We start from the raw sequence: 27,869 nt of genomic DNA on the forward strand, positions 1-27,869 counted from the left end.
GTGTGCATAACACCTCATCCATTTATGTTCTTTACTGTAAAGCGCTCTGATACCCTCGTGGGTCATGTTCGCGCTATATAAAACTTTATAAATAAATAAATACAATCGTGTGATTCCTGCGACTGAGACTGAGTCACCGGGTATGGCAACAAAGTGGCTGGGTTTAGTGTCGCACATCTTCAGTGTAATGTGAGGGGCCTACAATGTCAATTCGTATCCTGTCAGACGAGCCCTAGTTAAATGCTGCGTCTTCGTCTGATTTAAAAGGGCATCAACCGCATGGGGTACTAGCACCAACAGCTTATGTGACAAAACTATCCCTTCACTCTGACGTATTGACACAGCTGTTGCTGCAACTGAACGGAAGCATCCAGGCAACGCACGAGCAACAGGATCAAGTACTGCTGAAAAATATGCACAGGGATGCTGTTTGTCACCGTGTGTCTGCACTAAAACTGACAATGCGCATCCATCTTTCTCATGTACATAGAGTGTAAAAGGCTTCGTATAATCTGGAGTACCTAACACTGGTGCTGAACATGGAGCTTGTCGTAACTGTCGGAAAGCAGTCTCACATTCATCTGTCCATGGGAGGGGCATTGGAGTATCTTTAGTCAAAAGTGCTAGCAAGGGTTTAACAATGTGTGAAAAACCTAATATCCATTGCCTAAAAAAAGAAGTAAGACCAATGAATGAACGTAACATCTTTCTGAGTAAAGGGTACTGGTGTGTCTATAATTGTTTGAATGCGATCTGATGTAAGTGCACGGCCCTCCTTAGACAGAAGGTGACCTAAGAAGGTTACCTTCGGTCTACAATATTGCAATTTCTTTCATGACACTTTGTGATGATGTGAAGCAAGAAAAGAAAGCAAGGACAAAGTACATTTTTCACACTGTTCAATGGTATCGGCTGCCAACAAGATGTCATCGACATATTGTATGAGAGCCACACCTTCAGGCAAAACGAAAGAATCAAGTTGTCTTTTTAATGCTTGACTGTAAATACTAGGACTCTCAGTATAGCCTTGAGGAACGCTACAAAATCTATACGATCGATTATTCAAAGTGAAACCAAACAAATATCGGCTATCAGGATGAATAGGGATCGAAAAGAAAGCGTTCTTCAAGTCTATCACAGAGAATGTAGTTGCTGTCAGAGGAACCAAAGTAAGAAGTATCGTTATGTCAGAAACCACGGGGTATTGTGGTACTACAATCTTGTTAACTTCTCGCAAATCAATAATGAATCGGTAAATCCTAGTGTCAGTATCTTTTTTCAGAATAGGAAGAATCGGACTGTTACAAACATTGTAAGGAACTTCCTCAACAACCCCCACTTCAATGAGATCATAGACAATACGTATGAGTGCTTCTTCGCCTTCCTGGAAATTTTGTATTGAGGCAAACGTGGCAGCACAGCGCCCTCCTTGACACTAATATGTACTGGTGGAATGACCATTTGCCCTACATCAGTGTCTGAAGTAGCCCACAAAGTACTAGGGAGTGAAGCTAATGCAATATCCTCTTTAACAAGACAAGCTCTCTCCGTCACAGGATGGATGTCATTCAAGATAACACGTACACCTTCTGGAGAACATCGTATCGTAGCCCTGAAATACTTGAGCATATCACGACCCACAATATTGTCTGGTGTATTCGGGGAAAGCAAAAATGGACATGGAGCAGTACATTTATCAACATGGAATGCAAGTGGTTGTGACAGTGGGCTAAGGGAAGGTGTTCCATCGAAACCTATCGATGTAATGGTTAAGCCAGACAAGGGAACCCTTGGAACCAATTGTTTAGACAGTAGCTCCTGTATCAACCAGAAACTGATCAGTACAACCCAAAACATGTGCTGTAACATAGGGACCCCTCTGATCTACTGGAACTTCAACTGATTCCTTACCCCATCCTAGGCAATCCTATGCATAAGCAGAATCTTGAAAATCAGACGGCACATAGTCGAACATTTGATATTTGTTCCTTCTATCAAAAGTGTTAAACCCATCCTGCCCACGTATATTAGCATCAAACCTAGCACGATCACCTGTGCTTCCTCTAGGCCCTGAATATCCTGAACGATTTCTCATTTGTCCCCGACCATGTGGACACTGCTGAGCACGCAGTGCTGGACAATTGGAAGCCCAATGCCCAAATTTCTTACAGTACGCGCACTGGTCAACAGACAAATTCGAACGAGTATAAGAAGGGAAAGACGAACCATAAGATCCACGTCCACCTCTATCACTACCTCTAGAAGGTGGGCCATAAGCCTGAGTCAACATAACCTTTGTTTTTAATTCTTTAGTCTTCTTATCCTCATTACCCTTTGCTTCTAATTCCTGGCATTCATAATACTGAGCCATAGTCAAGAGAGAAACCGGAGAAGAGGTAGTCCATGAACTCTCACTGGCTTTTAGGCGACTAGCTATTCCTGGCAACAGGTTTGCAAAATATTTATCGACAAACAGATGTTTGCCCGTGTCATCTGTGACTGGCCACTGAAATTGTGGAATGCTTCTTCAAAGCGTGTAAAGAAATCAGAGACCGATTCATCTGCCTTTTGCTTACAAGACGCTAAAACAGTCCAATCTATCTTTTTAGGGGGAATAATCGTTATTAACTTAACTAATATAGCTGCGGGAAGATCTAAAATTAACTGACATGGCTTCTGTGCGGATTCCCTTCTACATCCATTTGTTCTAAGTCTTTCCATAACGCCCCAAAAGCTGCACGATCATCAATTTTACGAACAGTTCTCCACATATCAGGCAGTAATATCAATCCGAAAAATAAATCAATATCAGGCAAAGTCATAGTACAAGAGCTAATAGCACCCTCAACTTCCTCATAAAAAGCGGCTGGATTTTTCCACGGATCAGGCAATGCAGTTTTAAGTGCCATGACATCCGTCCTATTCCAAGGAGTGTAAACCCAATTATAAATAAAATAACCCTTTGCATCGATAGAAGCCTTATCATCACTTGTACCCGTTTCCTTTAGGACGAACATACAAAGGTGCGGCCTCCCGCATAGGTTTCGCATGAACTATCATAGTCTTATCTGTTCCGAAGATAGAAGCTTGTGCCATGCCAGTCTGAGATGTCTGTGCAGCTACGTCTGCAGCCTTTTTCTCCTCTCGCAAACGGACTGCATCAACACGCAGTTTAACCAAACGCCTGATTGTATCAGCCACCTGGGAGAAAACAAAAAGACCATCACGCATTTGCTTACAATTATCTGCTACATCGTCGGGCTCTAACTCCTCAGAATATTTCCTAAACAGCTCAAGGACCTCTGCGGCAAACACCTCAGTAAAATACAGCTGCTCCCTTTCCTGCCACCATTTCATGCTATCTATAAGTTCCGATGTGGGGGCAGTGCTACGAACTGCTTTACGAGCAGCAGATCTAAGCTGGGACGCACCCTCAGTGGTCAACATAGAACAAGTTTCTCGTGCCTTCTGTTGCTCTGAATCAGAGTCCTCATCTGACTCATGAGGGGCAGAAGGAACAGTATACGGAGGTGGAAGACGATCTAATAATAAGAAATCATCTTGTGGTTTATTAAGTATAGGATAAAGGGGCCGCCGAACAGCGTGTTGGCCAGTTACCTGTAAATTGCGCTCCCTATTTTCTCTCTCTTTTATTTCTTTGTTTTTCAACTCTAATGCTTTCGCATAAATGTTCTTTCGCTGTTCTTTTTAAATCAATGTTTGCTCACGCTTCATTCGTTCACGCACTTCTTTCTCCCACATTCGTATACAGTCAAACATATCTTGCCCAGTCTTTCGCTCAAAGATACATTGTTCCATATACTCAATCTTTCGTAAATCAAATGACCCATGCATAGGCCAACGCAACTCAGAATCCTTACGAGTGTATTTATTCCATAATGTGCTGTACATTATAGAAGAAAGACCATACTTAATATACATATCCCTATTTGGCGTCCCCTCCGGGGGGGCCGGTTGTGCTTCATCGAGTCTCAAACTGGTACCACTACAGAAGCAACACATCCTACGAAGTGTGCTAAAAACAGGCATGCCAAAAATAGTGCAGAATGTGCAGTATTATAATCAAAGTAGCACTTAAGGTACCTTTAGTATGATGTGCCGTTCAAATCAATTCAGATAGAGAAAATTCTCCTCTTTACCTGCCTATATAAATTGCAATTTATATATGAATCCCACAGAAATCCAAGTTGGCCAACACAAGTACCAAAATACAAAAGCCGCAGTAAGTGTTACTAAACTACCTTACCAATCCCAGGCATAAAAACCAACAGCAAGCGCCGCAGAACGACTCTTACCAATCACTTGGTGTCCAGGTTCCAACTGCCAAGTTCTAAAATCGACCAAATGGTCACTGCACAGCAAATCAACAGAAGAGATCTCAGTCGAGGACCGGCACCACCTGGATGGTCAGATCAGAAAGAAAGGAAAAACGCTGTGGTTGCCAAGACTCGGGTCTCATCGGGCAGTGATCGCGTCCAGAGCGAGATTCCAATCCTTCGTCGCGACCAATCCTTCGGGCATCCGAGTTGCCGATGAGCCCCACGTGTCGGGCGCCAATTTGTGGTAGTAAGCCTCAGCAAGGCCTACCAGTGCAAGGGGTTCGCCCTTCTCTGCACAGAGTCCTCAGACCAATAGGAAGAAGTTGGCACAGAAAGTGGAATAGAAAATACAAAGTTTAATAAACCTCATGAGGTGGAACTACATTCACACAGCACCCTTCGGTAATGTATAAAGTAGCACACCGAACAGAAGGAGCATGGTCCTTTTATACCCACACAGGGGCTCAAAAGAATGCGGTACAAGTACAGAAGAAGGTTTTATGTACACATAAGGTCATATAGAAATGCACAGTCGACAAGTAGGAGGAGTTAACAGTTTGCCAATCCTAGTAAACACATCCTGACAGTTACATACTACTAACAGCTGCAAGGACAGCTGCAAACTCAACTGGGCATGTGCGAAGGTGGAAGATTTTTATTTATTTATGTGTTTTATAGAGCGCGAACTTGACCCGTTAGGGTATCAGAGCGCTTTACAGGGGAGCAAAGCAATATACAGACAGATTTAGAGTCGACCAGTTACAGCTCAAGTAGCAGTATAGTGCAGGAATATATAGGGTAAAGCGAAGCATGTATTTACAGTTTACATAACCAATTACAAAGAGCGAGAAACCATATTTACAGAGTACATTTTCAATAATTCCGACCCGGTCCCAAGATTCTGGTGTTTCGGGAGACCCGGTAGTTAGGGGGAGGTAGTGGGCCGTCATAGGTTATGCCAAAGAAGTAGCTGAGGTTGTGTTAGACGAGAAATTTGCCCATAAGGAAGATTTTGGCATTCCTTTTTGAAGTGAGACAGTGAGGGGATTCTTCTGATGTGGGGTGGGAGAGAGTTCCATATTTGTGGAGCAGCCCCTGAGAAGGCCCGATTGTACGTTTTTTTCTTCTGAAAACGTGCAGGTTGGAGCAGGAAATCTCTGGCGGATCTGGAGTTTCTGGTTCCTCCGGAGATCACGAGTTTCTGTGTCAGATATGCGGGGGAGTTAGAGTGTAAAGTTTTGTGCGTGATGCATGCTAGTTTGAGCTGTATTCTTGCCTCCAAGGGAAGCCAGTTGAGAGCTTTCAGGTGTGGGGAAATATGATTGTATTTCCTTGTGCCAGTCAGTAGTCTGGCAGCCGCGTTGAGACAGGCTTTTAGAGGTGCCAGGGAGATCTTGGGTAAGCCCGAGAGGGTTGAGCAGCCATATTCCAGTCTAGAGATGACGAGTGCTTGAACTGCCATTTTTAGGTCGGGAGCATCAAGGAAGGGTTTCAATTTCCTAAGGTAGCTCAGATGGAATCTGGCTGTTTTAGCCATAGAATGTATGTGTCCCTCATGTTAAGGTTTGTGTCAAGGGTAATGCCCAGGGATTTAGCCGAATTCACAATGGTCGGTGGGCAATTTAAGGCTGTAATAGCCTTGATCCATGATTGAATCTCTAAGTTGGCATTGGGATGGGAGATCAGGAGAAATTCTATTTTCTTTGCATTGAGTTTGAGTTGGTTGGATGCAAGCCATTGTACGGTGAGTATCAGGGCTTCGTTCAGGGAGATAATCTCTTCGAGAGAAGAGGTTTTGATGTAGATCTGGGTGTCATCGGCATATATATGATAGGAGATATTAGCTGCGCGCAATACTTTGGTAAGCGGTTCTAGGTAGAGGTTGAAGAGGGTGGGGGACAGGGTTGATCCTTGAGGGACTCCAACTGTGACCGGCGATGATGATGAAAGGTTGCCATTAATCAGGAATCTCTGTGACCGGCTATGGAGGAAGGGCCTAAACCAATCTAGAACAGTGCCATCTAATCCCATTCTGAGTTTGAGGCGTTCTAGTACTTTTTCATGGTTGACTGTGTCGAAGGCCGAGGATAGGTCCAGGAGGATTAGGAGACAAGTTTTGCCATGGTCGAGGGCTTGGAGGGCATCATCGACTATGTGGAGCATGGTGGTTTCTGTGCTGTGCCCTGGTCTAAATCCGGATTGAAAGTCATCGAGGAGGTGGAAGTTGTTGATGTGGTGACTTAGCTGCTGTTGCACACATTTCTCCAACACTTTGGCTAAGAGGGGGATGTTGGAGATGGGTCTGAAGTTGTCTGGGGAGGCTGGGTCCAGCGATGTCTTTTTCAGGATGGGGAGGACTTGGCCGGCTTTTAGAGAATCTGGCATCATTCCCTGCTGAAGGGAGGCATTGATTATTGAAGTCCAGCTGGGAATAATGGATTGGGCGACGACCGTAAGGCAGTTGGCAGGGAGCGGGTCATTGAAATGGTTGTTCGGTTTTAAGGTAGAGAGGATTTTGGAGATGGAGTCTTCATCATAGTCTTTGAAGATAGACCAGTGAGCGTGATTTTTGGGAGGGGCCTGTGGGTTTGTCGATGTGGGAGGAGACGGGTCAGGTGGGGGTTGGGGGTATGTGATAGCGCTAAGTTCGTTTCCAAGGGCCAAGATTTTGTCAGTGAAGAAAGAGGAGAATTCTTCAGAGGATATAAGAGATCTGGGGGTTTCTTTGGAAGATTTGGCCAGCTTGTTAGATTGGTGTTTGACCAATTCGAAGAGCTTGTGGGGTCTGTTCTTAGCTTTCTCAAGTTCGGTTCTGAAGAAGTCTTTTTTTGAGTTGAGAATGTACCAGTTGTAGGTATTTCTGGCCTGGCGGAGGAATTGTAGGAGTGCAGTAGAGGGGTGTTGCCTCCAGGCTCTTTCAGCTTGCCGGAGGGCTCTCCTCTCGTTGTTAAGGGAACCCGTGAACCAGGGGTTTCTGTCTTTGATTTGGGTTCTTTTCAGTTTTAGTGGGGCTAGATCGTCCAGGATGTTTGAGATGGTCGCAGAGTAGTGATCATTGAGGTCACTGACTGATGAGAGATGCGAAGGGGGGGGGGGTTGGATTTACAGCGGGCCACCAGTTCACTTCGGTCCAAGTTCTTGGTGTCTCTGATCCAGCTTTTAGGAATCGTTGGTTGCGGTGCTTTTGTCTTGATGGTGCCAGGTAGATGGAAGGTGATGGCGTGGTGGTCAGACCAGTCGCATGGGTCAATAGAGATGAGCTTGACAGTTGATTCTTTGGAGATGATCCAGTCAAGGGTTGCCCCTTTTGAATGAGTAGGTAGTGAGCAGGCCTGGGTCAGGGCTTGATCTGCCAGGAGGTCTTTGATGGCATTGACATGTGGGTCCTTGGGATCGTTCCAGTGTAGGTTAAAATCCCCTAAGAAGATATCTTTGGAGTTGGTGGGAATCTTAGCTGAGATGATTTCCATGAGGTGGTCGGTGAAAGAGTTGTTCGTACCTGGGGGGTGGTAAAAGATGTGAAGATTGCATAGTAGGGTGGAGTTGTTGCAAATAGCGAGAGCGAGGTATTCGCAGGATTCGGTAGAGTCCGCCAGAAGTTTGGTGACGCGGAGGTTGGAGCTGTAGATGCAGGCGATGCCTCCTCCTTTCTTGTTAGATTGTCTGTCCAGTCTTGCGATGTTGTAGTTAGGGGGGACTTGGAGGTCCAGGTATGGGGATGAGGAATCATTGAGCCATGATTCTGTTAGGATTGCTAAGTCGAGTTTTTTGCAAATGATGAGATCAGCAATATCAGCAGCATGCTTAGCTGCCGATCTGCAGTTGATTAAGAGACCTGACAGGGAGGATTTTGGTGAGATTTCGGGAGTCTGGGCAGACTGGTGGACAGGTGCTAGATTGCTCATGATCACAGCTCTGTTGTGGACGGTGGCTGGCCTTTTGGGGTTGATAGTGACTAAGCGGATGGGATGTTCAGAATTCCTGTCAAAGGGAAGAGGGGTAGCTGTGGTGGGGTTATGATCTCGGAGGATGGCCAGTATTTCAGTTTCAGTGAGGTCTAGTGGACTTAGAGTTGGAGAAGCGGTGTAGGAGAGGGCCAGAGCGAGGCATTCTTCCTCTGAGAGGTGGCATGGTTGTTTACGGAGACAAAGCTGTCTCAGGACTAGAGGAAGAAGCTGTTTCGGGTGCTCAGTTAAGTGCAGGGATGTGCAAACAGGCAGGGAGGTGAGGTTAGCTAGGGCGAGTTCAGCGAGGTGGAGGAGGTTTGTTAATTCCGCGATAGAGATGTGAATGTTCTGGGTAAGTTTGGTAGCTCTGGAGAACAGAGAGGCCATGTCCCTATCCAGTGGGGGCGATAGAAGGCGGAAGGGCAATGGTGCAGGGGCCGTTAAGTCAGCATGAAAAGGAGATATGGTGGAGGGCTAGTGCGGCCTGTGTTATGGGTCGTAGGATCAGAGCTGGGGCTCCTCTGTGGGATGAGTTGCGGGCTTGGAGGGTAAACACGACTGGTGTCAGCGGGCGTTGGGGACATATCAGTGGCATAGTCTACGTGGGGGGATAGTAGGGGGGGATCAGGGGTCTAGGGGAGATTCTAGGGGTAAGGCCGGGCACCATGTTGGGGAGGGTGGGGGGGTCTGTGTTGGAAGACCTTTGGGAGTTTGTGAGTGGTTAGCTACGTTGGGTAGGCTAGATGAGGGCTTGTCAGGACGTGACATGGTTCCCCTGCCTGCGTCATGTGCGTGGTTACGAAGGAGGGTGAAAAGGTCGGCAAATTTGTCCAAGTTTTTGGCTGAGGCTTGGATCAGGATAATGCCATTTTTGTAAAGAGTGATGGTGAGGTCAGCACGCAGTGTGGGGGACGGTGCTATTGTTAGCTTAGTGCCATATGGGATGTTTTTTGTTGTGCATACATTGAGGAGGAGGGCAAAGGTTTTGCGCCAGGCAGAAGTCCTTCTAGATCATTAGTGATTGCTAAATATAGTTCGTTTCTAGGCAGATTACAAGAGCAGTCAACACTGAGGAAGGACAGAGCACATGGTGAGCACGTGGCAGCAAATGGCAAACAAAATGGCTGCCAGAAATACAAAATCGATTCCACAAAATGGACAAGATAGCCTCTAAATACAAGATGGCTTCCGCTAATGCTAACCCAATCGCTGCCAATTTACAACACCGTGAGATAATGACACCCCTTCTGGGGATAATCGACGTCCTGCTAAGTCTAAGGCTCTAACATCTGAAACCCTTGTGCAAGAGACAAGGCAAAGTAACATAGTGAGCTTAGCAGATAACTGTTTCTGAGAAAGATATTTGTTAGAACGCCAAGATTCCAGAAACTTCAGGACCACAGAAACGTCCCATAACTGTGAGTACTTTGGGCACGGGGGTTTAACCATCCGAACACCTCTGAGCAGTTTACACACCAACGGATATCTCACCAAGTGGTTTGCCATCCACGGGTACATGCCCTGCGGAGATGGCCGAACGGAAGTTGGTCACTGTCCTGTAGGCTAAGCCAGAGGATGCCATTGAAGCCAGTAAATTCGCTGCTAGAGAGACATATCGTTTGTGAGTGTTGGCCGACCAGGCCTCGTTGATGAATTTGTCAGCTTCCTTTGAAAGGCCTGGGACTTTCCATCTGTCCCTGAAACCCGCCAGGCTACCAGAGGAAGTTGGCCTGACTCCACTAACGGATGAAGGTTCTGTAGAGGATCCAGCAACAGGTTCCATAATCGCGGAAGAAGGATTGGAACCGCACAGAGCCTTTCCAGAACCACCAGGAACCATGCCTGTGCCCTCCAGAGTGGAGTGATTAGAATTAATTCCGCTCGATGACGTCTGGCCCGCGCCAGAACCCTGAGGATCATCATGAATGGAGGGAAGGCATAACACAGGGATGTCAGCCACTCTTGAAGGAACGCATCCGTGGCCAGAGCCTCCGGGTCCGGACGCCAGATGTAAAACTGGGAACTTGCCTGTTGAGACGGGCCGCAAACAAGTCTATGTGACAGGGACCCCAAAGGTCGTTCAAGCTCTGGAACACCCGGGGGTGTAGCATCCAGTCGCTGAAGACCTGCAAGTGACGGGAGTGCCAATCTGCGACCTCGCTGATGTATCCTGGAAGATATTCTGCCACTACCGAAATTCTGTTCCGGAGGCAAAAGGGCCAGAAGTCCTTGGCAATCTCTGCCAACATTCGGGACTTCGTGCCTCCCAACTTGTTCATATACCATACCGACAAAATGTTGTCCATCCGAAGGAGGATACAACAATCTGTTTTCTGTGGCGACAAACAATGGATCGCAAATGAACCAGCCAAGAGTTCCAGGCAGTTGATATGCAATGTAAGTTCTTCTGGCGACCAACGGCCGCCCTGCACAACTGGCCGCAACGGATTCCCCAACCCCACCGGCTGGCATTGGATTCGATCACTATATCTGGCATCGATCCAAAGAGGGCTCGTCCGTTCCAAGCCTCCTTGTGCTGTAACCACCATAACACCTCGAGCCTCACCTCCTCTGAGAGGGGAATCATTTCTGAGTAACTGAGGCCTTTTTGAAGATGCCGTATTTTCAGCCATTGAAGGGCCCGGTAGCGAAGGGGACCCGGGAATATCACCTGAATTGAGGAGGCCAGTAAAGCCCACAATCTGGGCTATGGATCTCAAAGACACCATTTGCTTGTGAAATGTCGATCGCAATTCCCTCTTGATGGACCTGATCTTTTGCGTAGGTAAAAGGAGCTGACAAGTCAGAGAGTTGACAAGGAAGCCCAGGAACTCCATCGATTGAGACGGGATCAACATTGATTTCTGTTTATTCTCAATAAACCCGAGATTCTGTAAGAGATTGATTGTCCATTCGAGGTGCAGGATGACTAGTTGGGGACAGTTTGCCATTATGATGATGTCGTCAGGATAGACGATCAGACGAACCCCCTGTGCTCTCAGAGATTCTACTACAGGACGGAGGAGTTTCATGAAGCACCACGGTGCTGACTAGAGGCTGAACGGGAGAACCCTGTACTCGTAACAGATCCCCTGCCAAAGAAACTGCAGGAACCGTCAATTTTTGGTGAAGAAAGGAATGGATAAATACGCGTCCTTCAGGTCCAGATGGACCATCCAGTCCCCTTCTCGGAGGAGATCGCGTAGAGGATCGATGGCCTCCATCTTGAAGTGATGGTAGATTATCCAGGCATTTAAATCTTTTAAGTTTAAGACTAGTCTGGAACCACCCCCTTTCTTTTCCACTATTGCTGCGAAAACCACTATGGCCCCTTTCTGAAGCGGAGAGTCTATTTCTGCGGAGATAAAGGTCTGTTTGTTTCGGGAAAAAAACATCTGTGGAGGGTGTGTGGCTTGTGAAGGGTGATCGTACAGTTCTAACTTGTACCCCTGCACGGTTTCCAAGACCCATACATCTTGAGAGACCGTGCGCCAATTGTCTAGGAAAAACATCACTCTGCCCCCCCAAAGATTACTTCTGAACAGGGAATCAGTCTCACCTGTAGATCCGGAATCTTGTTGTCCGCCTGAATTGCCTCCAAATCTGCCATTGAGGAATCTATTCCCGGAGCGTCGGGTCAGATAGAAGGAGGAGTTATTGTTTGAGTTGGAGTCCTGATAACCTCCTCGTTGCTGACCGTGGGGGCGCCTTGATTATACCCCCGGCCAAACGAGCGACCCCAAAATCGTCCAGCCCTGCCGAAAACCGGGCAGAACGCCCGTCTAAGGGACCATTGGGCTTTATCCAGACCACTGAATGTATCAACAAATTTCGTTAATTCCTTTAGGAATGGCTGTCCGAAAAGCAAGCCTTGGGCCAGTGGTCCCGATTCAGACGTGAAGAGTTCTGCCAATTTGGGATCTAACTTCAACAAAATAGAGCGACGACGCTCCGCAGATAGTGCACAGTTGGCATTGCCGCTGGGCCCAACCAATGAGCTCTTCTGGCTCAATCCCCAGTCCGGACTCTTTGGCCCTAAAGCCTAGCTCGAGGATCTTCGTCAGGGGGCCTGTCATGTCCAGCAATTTATCCTGACATGACCGCCAAGATCTATCAAGACCCTTTTTTGGGTCCTTTGAATACTTCTTGAGGAAGGTAAGCATGGAGGGATCAACCTCAGGGGTCTCCGCCACCTTACCTGCTAAGTCAGGTCTAGGGCATTCCGACCGAAGTCGCGCCCCTACATCTTTGTCGAAGGATTGGAGAAGATGAGATTGGACATAATCAGCCACTTCCTGGGGTGGCAGCCAGGCAGAAGAGTTGGGGTGAACAATTTCGGTGGGCTCAAAGTTGAGTACCTTGGGAGCTGAAGACTCATTTGTGTGTCTTTCTTTCCTTGCTTTTTTGGTGGGTCTAGGAGCCTCCTCGTGATCGGTGGAGGGGTCCGAGGATGTATCCTGGTCATCCTCCTGGGTGATTTCCGTAATGGTCGCCTTACTGGAGTGAGCGGAGTACTCCTGCTCCTCCATAGACTTTCCAGTTTGGCGAAATCCGCAGCGTGCGGGTTCTTAACCCCCAGTCCCCCAGACCTAGGGCGATTGCCAGAAGTGGGGAGACAGTCTTGTTACTTGGCGTATGTACAGAGATGACATTCGAGGGGTTCTATGGCTTTCACCAAAGCCCTGTTAACAGAATGCTGGACTCCTGCATCCAGGGCCTCAACGAGGTCTTGCTCCATAGACCTGGAGGGTTCCTCTTCGTAGTAGTAGTCCTCATAGTAAGGCTCAGCCATAGTAACACACTGGGAGTGTAACTTCTAGGACCCCTGGAGGACCGTCTGTGAAATGTATAATTAAAATTATAGAAATCAGGGGGAGTGGCAAGAACCCCAGGCAAGCGTCAGTACAATCCAAAAGGATGCGTAAATAAGTATCAGATGTGGAGGGAGGAAGCTTGGCCAAAAGCCACTGTAGGCACAGCCTATGTCAGATTATACAGCCCCAACACTGATTTAGTAGTGCAGGGCATCTGGGGAGCACAACAAGCGTATTTTCGCTGAACTGCTGCGAAAAATCGGGGTCAGGAGCAAGAAAAACGCTGCTCTGGCGTTCACTCAAGCCCGATGCATGAAATCAGGGCAAAGATGGCCGCCACTCATGCGCGGAACCGACCGCTCGCTGAGGGTAAAAAGAGGACTGCGCGTCAACAGAGATGCGCGTCCCCGCTCCCCGGCACCTCCCGCTCCACTGTGCGGCAACCCGAGCGGCTGAGGACACGCTGACCGCCAGACCGAGTCAGGACCCCTGAAGCACGCGGACACCAAGAGGCGCACCGCTCTGGGCAGTGATACTCAAGCACAGCAACGAATACCTGCGGTAAGCTAACACGCGCTAGACGCAGAGCAGTGCAATGAATTCCAGCGATAAGCCAACAAGCGCCAACACAGCGCTAACAATGTCAAAATACAAGACTTTCGTAATACAGCTGCTATAGCAACCTTACAAATATACAACCAAGAGCAATCCTTATTAGCATTAAGCAATTGACAAATTAAGAGCACTTAACTGGCTGCGGAGCAGCAAAGAATGAGGACACTGTTCCGGTGGTTGGACCTTTTATAGGCAGAGACTCTATAGTTGTGCATGTGACCAATATGGTGTTCATGGCTACTGTAGTTTTTGTTACTGAGTTTTATTGGCTGCTGAGTATTTCAGTAAAGAAATGGAGAAGCATAATCGGAGCCTCCGGTCCTGACATAGAATTGCGATTCCTAAATAGCGGATCCTTAAAAATTGTAATTTAGGATTCGCAATTCCTTATGTTGATGCGTGTGGCCCTATATGCTTATTTATATTCTATTAAACTAATAAAATTTGCTTTAAGATGTCAGAAATATTTTTGGTGAGCAAAAATTATAATAAATAACTAAAATCACGCCAGTTAATGGTTTCTGTTGAATATTTGTGTGTGTGAGAATGTATATAGAAGTATAGACTACTTTATAACTTTGTAAAGGTGTCTAGTTAATCGTTAAATTCTAGTCAGGTATTTGCGCATTGACTATGTGACCAAGATAGGTAGTGTAGACAAATGCCAGTTCTCAAAATACACAAAATGGAGGCTTCATTTGGACGCTTCCTTTCTCTGAGCGTGCTCACATTGTTGCTGTACGTTTAAGATCTGATGCCAGCGCACTTGTATTCATTGCATATGTGTCACTTGTGTCGGTTAACTTTCTTCCTGCCAAATAGTCTAACCAGGTTTCCCCTCAGTTGCACTTCCACTGATTGATGTAATGACTGAGACGTATAACCAGTTGGACTCGGTGCTACAGCCCTCACAGAACACGTTTTATTGTGCGAGCTTCGACTGCACGCCAGTCCTGTGCACCAGCGCTGCGCCAGTGTGTAGTGTTTGCACGAGATAGTGTTGTCCTGTTGTCCATAGTGCGTGATCATCAGCCTGTCATTCCTTAGGAGCAACAGCAGTTCTGCGACCACAAGAATAGCTGCTTAGAAACTCCACAGAAAGTTCCATTAAAAGGGGTTTAACTTTATTGCAGCTTTCCTCTGTCTAATTAATTACTGATGCACTGTATCATACCTGGGCCGGGCTCTCGAGCAGTGGTGTGTTGTTAGGACTTGGAATTAAATCTGTGTAGCACCTGCTCTGAAGTGTTAGCTTTGGATATTTTCACTTCTATAAATATGAGATGGCATGCTAGAACTTGCTTGACATCAAAGATAATATTAGCTGTTTAATCTAATTGATTTAAATGACTCTTTGCTGTTATAGTATGAGCAAAAAGAGAAAGCATTAATTACCACCTGAAGCGCATACCATTTAATTTCTAAGCGCTATATATGATATAGCATACACAGCAGCACACTGGCTGAGTTGCTTGTGACAAGGCGTGAGCTGGAAAGCAGAGCCATGACTTTTACTGACCTGAAAATGCAATAAACGCAGTTTCTCATAAGCGTTGGCACAATCCACATACTTTAGTATCTGGTCTATATTTTCTTTTCTTTATTTAACCAACGTATTAGCAAGGGTTTGGAGACATGAGGTATGGGGCAGTGCTGTCCCATACCTTACTGTCACCATGCAGCATGTATCAAGCATGCCATTTTTTGGCTCTTTACTACATGGGACTTTATTATGCAGGTAAGTGTGTTGTTAAGGGAATGAAAAGAGCGTAAGGGGTTTTAAGTGTTTAGGAATGGGTAAGGGTAGGCTGTAGTAAGTGGTAGAAAGAAGTTTCTAGGGCTCCGGTATGGGTAAGGGTACCAGGTTGTAAGGATTTCTAGAGTTCGGAGATGGTTATGGATTTGGGGTATTAAGGGATTTTTAGGGTTCAGGGATGGGTAATGGTAGGGGGCAGTAGTCGTAGTGTGTGTGTGTATATATATATATATATATATATATATATATATATATATATATATATATATATATATATTACCTACTGGCGGTCGCCAGTAGGTAGTTATAGTTAGGACCACGTTTCCATAGGAAATCCGCAACATTCTATTTTGAATAACTTTGGCGCCGGTCGACGAATCCTCGCGAATTTTTCAAAATAGGTGGGGCGCTACGCTCCGCTCCTACCCTGAAAGTCTCGGGGGGATTCGTCAAGCGGGGGCTGAGATAAAAGGGGGGTCCCAAAACGCGTTTTTCCCATGCATTTTTCCATAGGACCTTTAGACAGGGCTACAGCCCGAACAGCTGAACAGAATTACTAGAAATTTGGCAGAGAGGTAGTCCTCAGGTCAAGGAAGTGCCTTTTGTAGGTTTGGTGTAAATCTGTTCAGTAGATTCTGAGAAAATAGCCTTTAAATCAATATATATATCTGAGCCAGCTTACGGTGCGCTTACGGTACGCTTACCGTACGCGTACGGTGGCGTGCGCGAGCGCGATTCTGATTGGCTCTTAGATCTAAGTAAACATTCGAATCGGCCGAAACCAGGAAGCGGCGGCCGCCATTTTCTCTCTCGCACTGAGAGTGATTTTTAAAATATAAAGCCCAAAAACATGTAAAGGGGCTGTTTAGACAGCTCCCACACACATAGCCATGTTGAGGGAGTCCCCAAAGATCCCCCAAGGCCAAAAACAGAATTTTTATTTTTTCGGTAATTTCGCCGATTACGCTTACCGTACGCGTACGGTAAAAAATTTAAAAAAAAAAAAAATTGTCCACACTCTCTCCACCCCGTGTGCAATTGGTGCCCGAAGGGCACCAATTGTGCATTGTTTATTACACCTGAGATAAACTAAAATATTTAAAAAAAAAAATAATAAAAAAAAAAATTATCCACACTCTCTCCACCCTGTGTGCAAATGGTGCCCGAAGTGCACCATTTGTGCATGGCTTATAAAATATACGAAAAATTAAAATATTACCTTTCAAAACGAAGTGCATCATATGTCCTCCATGTGCGCACGGTGCGCGAAGCGCATCGTGCGTACATGGCCCATCTAGCGTAACGTGGACGGCACTAACTGCGTAAAGTGGGCGCGCGGTGCGCGAAGCGCACCGCGTGCTCACTGTGCGCGCACGGTGCGCGAAGCGCACCGTGCGCGCACGGAACGAACTGCGTTAAGTGGGCGCGCACGCCACGAATGGCGTAAAGTAACTTAGCATTTAAAAAACCGTACAAATTCACTGAAAAAACCATAGGTTTCACACATGTTATAGTTAGCGGAAATTTTACTGATAAAAAACCAATGAAATTCCCCCGTTATAGTTAGTGCAGGCAACTATAACTCACGCGACCGCAATCTTCTGCTGATGACATATGTGTCTTTATGAAAAAAAAATATTTGTAATATATGTATAGCTAAAAATGTATGGAAGAAGACATGTGCAAATAAGTGTCTAAATACAGTATTAGCATCAGCAGAGGATTGCGGTCGCGTGAGTTATAGTTGCCTGCACTAACTATAACGGGGGAATTTCATTGGTTTTTTATCAGTAAAATTTCCGCTAACTATAACATGTGTGAAACCTATGGTTTTTTCAGTGAATTTGCAAGGTTTTTTAAATGCTAATTCCTAACTATAACGTGTGTGAAACCTATGGTTTTTTCAGTGAATATATATATATATATATATCCTTACAACCTGGTACCCTTTAAACCATAATAGGTAGTGCTTGGTAAATGGCACAGGTTTTAATATAGAATGCCCGCAGACACTGGGCTTCTTCATCTCCACTTCTTGTCTGGCCGGCATTTGCCTTTTAAAAAAGATCTACTTCAGCCAGCACCGATCCCTCCAGTAGATATTCTCTTGGTTAACGAATAAATCAATCCTTCCCAAACTAGTAAGACTTTCCCTGACGTACTTGAACCAGGGAGTGCAATTAGAGTGGTCAGGGGAAAGACATTCACTTAAGATTTCCTTACTGAGGTCAATCCCTTCCTGAGCCAGATTTTCACCCACAGCAATAAGGGACGGTAAGCCAACACATCTGAAAGAAAAGCTATCCCCAATTTATTGTGAGCTACAAAGGAGGAAGTGCCCTGTGGTAAGCAAAGTATCCGGAAAGTGTTTTCAACAATTTATAACATGTCATGCTCACTATAGCCACCATAGAAATGCATTTGGCCGTGTAAATCTGCAAATGGGCCATATGGGTTTACAACCCAGTCAAGAGACAAAGTTAAAAACAGCTGCATTAGCCCTGACAAAATTCCCTCTCTTTCTACTCATCAGAGGATGCCAATTCAGGGCCATATCAAACACTACTCCCAAGTATGAAAAAACTTCACTCTTAGGGACCGGCATGGACCCTACCGTAAATGTATAGGATTTCACTGGGCGTAGACCCACTTGCACTTGCATTACAAATGATTTACTGTAATTGACCAACAAATCCAGATCCTCCATGAAGTGAACAAAGGAGTTCAACAAGAATTGTAATCCCCTCGCTGTCCTAGCCATGAGAACAGCATCGTCAGCGTACAGTAAGACAGGCAAGTTACGCTGACCCACCTAGGGACAGTCTGTTTTTGTTACTTCAAAAGGGCCTGCTCCAGATTATTAATGCAGAGGTTAAACAAAAAGGAGGCCAGAATGCACCCTTGATTTACCCCTCTCTGAATGGAAAACTGGCGGGTGACTCTGAGGTCTTTGGAATAGTGAACTACCGCTTTGGTGTCTCTGTGGAGATCCCTTAGGAACAGGACGATATCTTTATCAACTCCAATAGATAGCATCATTTTCCAAAGCTTATATCTGTTAACACGGTCAAATGCTGAGGACAGATCCATAAAAGCTAGGTAGATGGTACCAGTGCGGGCAACTGTATACTTGTTGAGGACCATATAAAGATTCAAACTCTGATCCACTGTTGAACATCCATGATGTAAACCATATTGGACCTCTACTAGGATGTTATCAATATCTACCCAACTCGAGAATCAGTACCATGCGTCCCACCACCTTTACCACAGAATCTAGAAGGGAGAGGGGCCTATAACCGTGTATGACAGCTCAATCTCCCTTTTTAAAAACAGGGACAATAGTGGATAAAGCCCAGGTACCCGGGCGGCCCCTTGTGACAGCAGCATTAATAATCAAAGTAAGGCCAGGTACCCAAATGTCCAATTTTGAAATGGAAAGGATCTCATCAGGGCCAGGAGCCTTGTTTTTAGACTGCCCCACTATGACTGCTCTTACTTCCTCCACAGTAAACACGACTTCAGATTTGCCCTCACCAATGGGCTGAGCTTCACTCAAAGTATGGGTGGACTGAAACATGTCCTCAAAATGCCTTACCCAGTCATCCTCGGTGATATGGACGTTTAATAAATTGGCGCTGTCCACTGCCAGAAAGGGATTATTTATGATGTTCCAAAACTTTGAGCTATTCTTCAGGGTACTGGCCTCTATAAGTTCTGACCAGGCCTCATCTTTCAGTGCTGACTGACGTTTTGCCAGGGGATCTTGTATTGTCTATGACATCACTTGACTATATGGGGATCCCTTGGTATGGTACCCAGGGCTTCCTTCAAATTCCTGGAGGCGCTTGAACATTCAGAGTCAAACCACTTTGGAGCTGAATGAAGGCAATGCGTCACCGGGGCCTTTAATAGCTATGACTCCTGATATAATGGTAAATGCCTCTATGACATCTGTTGGTTTCGCCAACCTGTCTAAGCAGGTAGCAAACTCCTTGTGACACTGGTTGAGCAGGGACTCCTAAAACTGGTCTGGAATAATCTGTGCCCACTTGAGTCTCCTCCCACCGTCCACAGCTATCAAGGACCCCTTAGCTCCATCCTCAATCGGTTGTACTACCCAGGCTAGCAAGTCGAGACACTCACTGGGTTATGGTCACTGTGCACACTCGTCCACACACACTAACCCCAGTCCTTGCTGGAGGTGGGAACTAGAGGCACAGGGCTTAGGGGCAAGCCAGCCTCCACTCTACTATGTATCCACAAAAATGGGCTGCCCCTTATATGGGTTTCTACAGTTTCCTACAAAGTAACCTTGAGATGCAGCATCAGTGGGGGCATCTCATAAAAAATTACGGACTGGCCTCACACACCGCCCGGTGTCATGCTTCATCATCGGCTGTCCTCGCCCTCTAAAAACTTCGTTTGATAGAGGGCGGGCATACACCTGGAGACGGGGATGCACTTCTAAAGCTAAGTGATGGCCGTGAATAGGTGAAAAGTGATCTAAAAACCATTACATTTGTCAAAAGACAATATTTATTCAAAGAACAAATGTATGGTATTAAAATAAGTGAGCGGTGATCCGGGACGTTATTCTCCCTTCACCGTATAAAGTGTGGTCAACATGTTTCTGCATTCGTGTCCCCGAAGGGTACGTAGCATTCGTCAGGACCAAAAGGGGGTTTCTAACTATGGGCACTGTCTCCTCACATCTAGTGCAAAAAGAAGATGCCTCTAGGGGACAGGGGCTGTATACTTTGTGCTCCCCGCTCGGTGTAGTACCACTGTTAGTGATTCTGTAGGAAAGAAGGAAACAAAAAGAGAGACTTACAAACCAGACGTTTAAGTATATGTACAATTGGCACACTTTGTCTTCCTTGCAGTGTCATACCTATTGCGGGCGTGGTTTGGTCTTTATGAGACACGTGGCAAGAAAACATGTCATCATACAACCAATGAAAAGATACCGTTTCTTACCCTAAAATACTATCCTATTTGCTACGTGGGATGGCGAGAGTGGAAGGGCCTACTGTGACTTTCTGCAATGGAGAAGTACAGTGGGTCAGAGCTTAATTGTGTAACCACAAGTTTGTGACACACAAAGACACCACAACAAATAGTGCAATTTAAAAAGGTTAAAAACATTTTTGTTTGTATGCCCAGTGTAGGCAACATTCACACATCCTTTCAGCAGAGGGTGAAACAAAGTCTCACTCTCACAACCAACTGTGGCAGTCACACTCTTACTGTCTGAATTCAGCGCTTCCAGCCGTTCAATCTACAGGCGTCCTCTCGGTCTCCCCGTCGGTAGAGAATGAAGAAAACTGGAGCATTTAAGTACTGTAGTTAAGTGGCTAATTGGTAATTGCTACGCCCTGATTGGAAGCGCATAGTGTACATCCTGTGTACCTCTCGAGTCGCGCCTGGTCGCCTGGTGTAGGGTGTGACTTCGTGCGTGTGCTCGCATGGGGTGAGGGAGTGGCTATTAACATAGTATCTAGTGATTCCCGGGAGCGCATGCGGTCCTGCATAGAGAGATCATATGTCTTGACTTCATATCGTGGCTCGCCATGCGCAAAGACTAGTGTTCCTGATCCGCGCATGCGGACCACTCTTTTGCAGTCAGCATCTTATATGTGGATCCTAACTCGTTTTTATGCGCTGTAGTCAATTCCTTGTTTCGCGCATGCGCGTCTATTCAACTCTGGCCCGTTTCGCTTTTACCAGTGTGCGTTCATCGCTACTAAGTCCTGCGGACTATGATAGTGTGTGGTGAGTTCTTCAATGGCATTTCGCTGTTGTAGAAGCATGGATTTTAAAAGTGAAAAACACTCATGTTATTCATTGGTTCTAGAGGCTCATGCGTGAGGATTGATGTTTCACGATCCACGCATGAATTCAGTGGGATAGTCCTATTGACTGTATTAGTGTCTGGTAACAACTGCAACAGCTGCACCCACGCATTGAGTTTAAAAAGGAATGTTCTCCCATGGTATTTACTGTTTTTTTGGTGAAAGCCAGGGTGTAAAGGTCTCTCTTTTAATGCATGTCCCGCGCTTCTGGACAGTTACTCTGTCCCGCGAGGGAACCCAGTACAGTACGTTCAGCCCACTCATCGCGTGCTAAGCACCTACCTGACTGAAAGAGATCAGACATTTCAAAGGTTAGATATCACCGGAAGCTGTTAATATCCAAATGGTGATATCGACACAAATGAGTGTCTGGGCATCCCATGTGGTGCCGTCTCTAGTGTCGAAGTTCTAGATCCCCTCTGTGATGGTTCATATATGTATGATTGGGCGATGAGTCTGTACATTTGGTGAGGCAAAGATTACTTCGCCAGCTGCAACCATGGAATTTCATCGTTGAGGCCTCTCTCCCATGTGTGTAACCTGTACACCCAGCGTTGTTCCTGGATGTGCAGTTGTCTGCTAATGTCGGTTTTTTGCTTCTTCATTACCTCCAGGATGACCCACCGCAGGTCGGAATCACTATGGTTTTTCTCTGTGAAATGCTTCGTCAGTTTTGAATTTGTCTTTTTACACCGGATGGTGCTGCAGTGTTCACTGATCCGTGTTTTCACCTTCCTAGTCGTCATTCCGACGTACTTCAGGTTGCAAGGACAGGTCAGTAGATAAACTACGTTTTCCGTATTGCAATTACTAAAGTCCTTTAATCTCCAGGGGTTGTCGGTGCCTATGTCAACTTCCTTGGTAGTGGTAGTCATGCGACAACACACACAATTACCGCACGGGTAGTGACCCGTTGGTTTAGGTTGGCTCCATAGGGTCATTTGATAGTCATTGTCATCATTGATGATATTCGAGTGTACCAAGTCATCCCTCAAGTTTCTACTCCGTTTGAATGCGAAAAGTGGGGGTTCCCCTTCCGGCTTCTGCTGTTCAAAATGCTCTGGATTTTGTTCGAAACGGGAGTGTACGTGGTTACACAAACCAGCCGGTCTTTCTGTGCACACTCCTCTGGATGGTAAAATTCATAATATAAAAGAAAAAAGGTGTGGAAACAAAAATCCATAAACATCTCACACCCTCTCCCAGTATAGGTGGGGATGACATCCTTATCTGTTGGCAGCTTGTTTATGGCTGAGATTAAATCAAACTCGTTCATGATGGCTTTAAGTGTGCTACCCTGATAGGTGTGTTCCATGTGCATGCCGGTATAGCATGCACATCCCATGTCTTTAACCCCTTCAAGCATAGAGTCCCCAAACAGGTGGACATTAAAATCTCTTACAATCATAATGTCAGAACAGCTCTGTTTACTCAGGGTCATGTTTCTCAAAAAGGAGCCCAACTGAGAGATGTTACAAACTTCAGGCGGGGAGAATACAGTGTTATAAAAATTCAAGAACAGTAACTAATTCGACCCACTAGATAACAACAGGTAAGGTAGAAAATTTGGGGGCAACATGGCAAGACCACCTTGGACAGCTAAAGAAACAAAGCTAACCAATCCCCCCCTTGGCTCTTCCCGTACTAGAGGCGGTGGCTGGCACAAAGAAGGTTTTATAGCCTTCCAAGAAGAAGCTATTTTCAGTGGCCAACGTCTCCTAGAGGCATATCACGTCAAACCTTCTTCTGAAAAGCACCAATTCTGGATCATGAAACTTATCCGCCAACCCTGCAATATTTCAAGAAGTAAAGTTACAACCATTACCGCCTGGATGATCAAGTCCCGAGGGCCCGACGAGGCACTATGTTGAAAGGATGTTTGGCTCTGGTGGAACTACACTCAGTCAGTCACAGCATTCTAGTGAACCCAATGGTGCAAACCTGTTTCATGTGTATATGCCTGAAACAGCCTACTGCTGACTCCCCTGACCCAAATCGAGAGACGACCCATGGTTCCTTGCGATGGAAAAGGGTGGGTGGATCAGGGGCGTATAAAAATATCCCACAGGAAGAGCCACATTGGCCGAGCTGGAGTCTACAGGGCTGGGTTTGGATGTCATTTTTAGAATGCTATCCACTACATAGAAGCTTTTAAAATTGATAGTAACACAATCACCATCCCAATTCTTCTGAGCCCTGCCCACCAAGGATGTTCTGCGCAACATAATGATGTGGCTTTCCACCTGCAAGCCTGTGGCAATACACGACTTTATTCTTAAGTTGGCCAAAATCTTCTTTCGCACCCAGAGCAAGTCGGGATATATTTGCTGGAACAACTATGAAAGGAGTTGAGTCTGGTGGTAGGTGTAGAATACATGGTCTCTGGGTAAGGTAGGTTGCTGAGTGCCCATGGGCAAGTACTGCATATCCCTCCTCTAATCATCATGTTAGATTTGCTTGCGGCAGACCCAGGGCCTGATTTAGGCTTGCTGTGTGAAGAAACCCCCACCTTAGAGTTAACTGCCAGTAACAATATCAAGGTCAATGTTAAGGTCGATGTCAGTGGGCAAGCAGGACACATGTGGTGACAGGGGGCCTGGGTTGCCCCCTCTCGCACCAACTTTAATGAATGCTGAGGTACAGTAACGTTACGCCAATCTCCTGCGCACTGCGACACTCGCTGGTGAATGGATCTGTTGGGCCTGGTGGAAAAGTAAGCATTACTACAGAATCACCTCGGAGAAGTGAGGTCAGATTAATAATGTCCTTTTCTATTGTTGTTAGGTGTTGAAGGATAGGGTCCAGTTTAAAATCCAGAGCTGTTAACATGGATACCTTAAAAGTGTGCAACAAGGTTAATCAATCTAGCTAAGGGCCTTAAGTACACATTAAAGAGTGTTGGTGTGGTATTGTGGCATTTACTTCTGCCTAGTGTTTATTCTTGAGCAGCACCATGGTAATAGAACCTGGTGAAAGGGAATGTTGGTAGCCTGGGTCAGTTAATCTTACTGAGCCTTGCTGGATGGATGAGACCTTTCTACTTGTATTAAATCTTCTTTTTCACCCTATGCTGGACTCTTCATTCTTTAAGATTATATCATTTTACACTAGCGGCGAGCGAGGCACTACGACCCCCGCGTGGGATTTTGATCCAAGGTCTCAACATCATCATCTTTTCTACAGATGAATGTAAGAGCTCACTTTGAAGGATAAAGGACTTCTCTTCAATTGCCTGCTTTCAACATCAACCATGTCAAGGGCTTACGTGAGCCTTATTTCAAGCTTTTTCCTACCGTTTGTTATTGCTCAACACAAGCCATCTATTATTAACTAATTTATTTTATATGGTAAAACTTAAAAGTCACCAGGGACACTGTGGCTAAAATACCCAGGATTGGGAGATTTCACCGCGTAAACTCGCCCCTTTTCTTAACATTATTAGGGGTTGGGAGGTTTCGACGCGGGCTCATCCCTATGTTATTTTTTTTTAAAGAAAACATTTTACCTCACGACAGTGTGTCAGCGCGTGTCTCTTCGTAAAGTATCAAGATTGCCTGCCTCATTGTTACCGGCTTCATCAGCGCGAGTCCCCTCACAACGCTCTCGCGACTGCATCGTCTTTCTCGTATTAACCTTTGACGTCCGCACGCCACACTGTGCTCTGTACGCAACGTACGCTTCCTGGTGGCCACATTTGTACAGTTTTAAGTCGTTTTTGTTGTATTTCTCATCTTCGGTGACACGCACACCTTGTATGCTTAGCTCAAAATATATTTGGAACACCTACAAGCTGTTTGTTAAGTTGGACAGTTTGGAATACGACTTTGTGGCCATATTAACATAAATTGAAGCAATTGCTTGCCTGCGGTGACACGCACACCTTGCGTGTTTAGCATATAAATACATCTGGAAATATTTGAAACTGATTGAATCACAGTGATGCGCACACTTACTGTTTCAATGCCCAAACTTATCAATATATGGTAATACAGTGATGCGCACACTTGCTTTTTCTTTGCTATAGTAATACAGTGATGCGCACACTTGCTTTTTCTTTGCGCACTCATCTTCAATTACAGTGACACAGTGATGTGCACACTTCTGATTACATTTTGCATGCACTCTTCTTCAATTACAGTGATACAGTGATGTGCCCACTTCTGATTACGGTGTGCATCTACTTTATATTTTAGTGTTGGGCATACTCATATGTACATTGAATGTGCACACTAATAATCACATTGAATGTTCTACATAAATAATCTCTCTATTGTGCACCTTTTTTATAATAACAAAGTTTGTTCTATTTAAGAACAGTTGATCAATTACTCATTGATCTTAACATATTGAGCATTTGACTGTCATTTGTTCTGACACATTTACTTTGTGTATTCGTTTTTTTTGTTACTTACTTACATTTTTTAAGCTGTTGTTTCTTCAGTTATTTTACTATGCAGAATGTTACAGCACCTCCATTTTTCTAACATCTCCTAGAGATCCTCCTATTAAATGGCAGAAATGGAAAAATGTATTTGAGTGGTATGCAAAGGATTGTGGTACTAATCTCAGTGCTGAGAAAAAGACTGCCCTTCTCTTACACTGTCTAGGTTCGGAAGGGCAGTAAGTTTTCAATAATTTACCAGACATTGTGGATGATAATTTAAATGAATTCAAAATATGTATGTTAAAGCTTGATAGACACTGCTTACCCGAGGTAAGCACCATTTTGGAGCGATACCATTTTGGTCGTAGGACTCAAAAGGAAGGAGAGTTTGTAGAAAATGATATTACTGCTTTAAGAAAGTTAGGTTCTTCCTGCAAGTTTGGGGCATTAATAGAGGTGAGAATAAGAGCCCAATTTATGCTGGGCTGTAACGTGGAAAAGGTGAGAGATGATTTATGGCAAAAAGATGATCCCTTGTTAGATGAAGTTCTTATTACGACTAAACAAATTGAACACTCACTGAAATGTGTAGAAGTCATTACAAAGCATGAATCAAAGGGAGATGTAGTTCAGTCAGTATAGAAATTCTCTAGAGAAGAGAATCCAAAGAAAACAGACTATGTCAAGCCTGAAAAGAACACCTTTACTCACAAATGTTTTAGATGTGGAAAAATTGGTCATCTTGCTAATGACAAAAAGTGTCCTGCACTAAAATCTATGTGTTCAAATTATAAAAAACAAATAGGACATTATACTGCAGTTTGTAAAGCCAAGGTTTACAAAGGGAAGGTTAATGCAATCTCTCAAGAAAATTATGGGAAGAAAATTCTGATTTGAATTGTGGGAAAATCATTTCACAAGTGACCTCTAATAATAAGAAAGGTCCTTTAGATGAGGTTAGCGTTGAAGGGTATCAGACTAAAGTGTTATTCGATTTGGGGGCAAAGATTACTATTGTTTACAAAGAATTTTATTTATGCTCTCTCAAAGACAAGATCAAGATTTTGAAGCCTGATATAATACCCTGTGCTTATGGTGGAGAATCTATAAAACTTCTCGGTTATTTTGGGGGTTTATTGGAATACAAAGAAATATACCTTTATGGAAAGATTTATGTTTCTCAAGAAAGCGACAGTATCTTGAGCTGGTTTCACCAGAGAGATCTTGGTGTGATACTTGATCCTAATAATGATCCCCCTGTGAGGAGTCCCCTCTACACACCGTGACACCCGAGAAATGTATGATGGCGGCCGCGACAAGGCAAACAGGAAGTCAGGTTAGCAGTCTAGTAGACCAACCGGACTTTCCTAATGAGCCACCAATCAGAGCCAACTCGGGCAGAGCTATGGGGGATATACAGGCGGAGCAGGGAATACCAGGAAGTGCAGCAGCGAAAGAAGAATACACGGACGCGGAGAAGGAGACGAACATCGGAGGAACAAACAAGGAAGAGGCAGAGAAGGAGACGGTCTCCGGGGACGAACAGCACCCAACCCAGGAGAAGCAGTACACCGACGGCTGCTCCAGGAGCAACGCACTTGAGTCCAGCCCTCCAACGGTTGGAGAAGAAGCTGGGACTCCCTCCCCCACGGCCCAGGAGGGTCGTGGGTTAAGGCAAGTACCCGAGGCTGGGTTCTTTTCTCTGCGGGGCTGGTGGGCAGGAGTCAAGGCTCACAACCCCTACCTACACTAAGCCTCCCCCTTGCACTTAGGCACAGCACGACAGAGACACCGGTGAAGGGTGCACTCCCCCCCTAATAATTTTTGTAAACCTCAGATCAGAGATCTGATTCTTGTTTTCTTTCTCTTCTGTTGTTTCTCTACCACGCCCCGTGACGTCCACTGACAAGCCACAGTCTCCCGTCACCTCCCGAGGACGCCCAGTGATACCAGGCAACATCTCTGTAGCAAGAGAAAAAAGAACCCCAACCGGACTTGAACTGAGCTTTACCCTAATCATTACCCTATGCCCCAATTCAGCCCTGAATCCGGACCAGGAGGGAATTAAGTAGGACGCTATCATTTTTTTGTTTGTATTACTTACATCTCCTTAAAATAAAACAGAAACCTCCTCATAGGAGACCGCGAGAAAGAAATC

The sequence above is a fragment of the Triturus cristatus genome, chromosome 1_1 (assembly GCF_964204655.1).
Source record: "Triturus cristatus chromosome 1_1, aTriCri1.1, whole genome shotgun sequence".
In the NCBI taxonomy this organism is placed as follows: domain Eukaryota; kingdom Metazoa; phylum Chordata; class Amphibia; order Caudata; family Salamandridae; genus Triturus; species Triturus cristatus.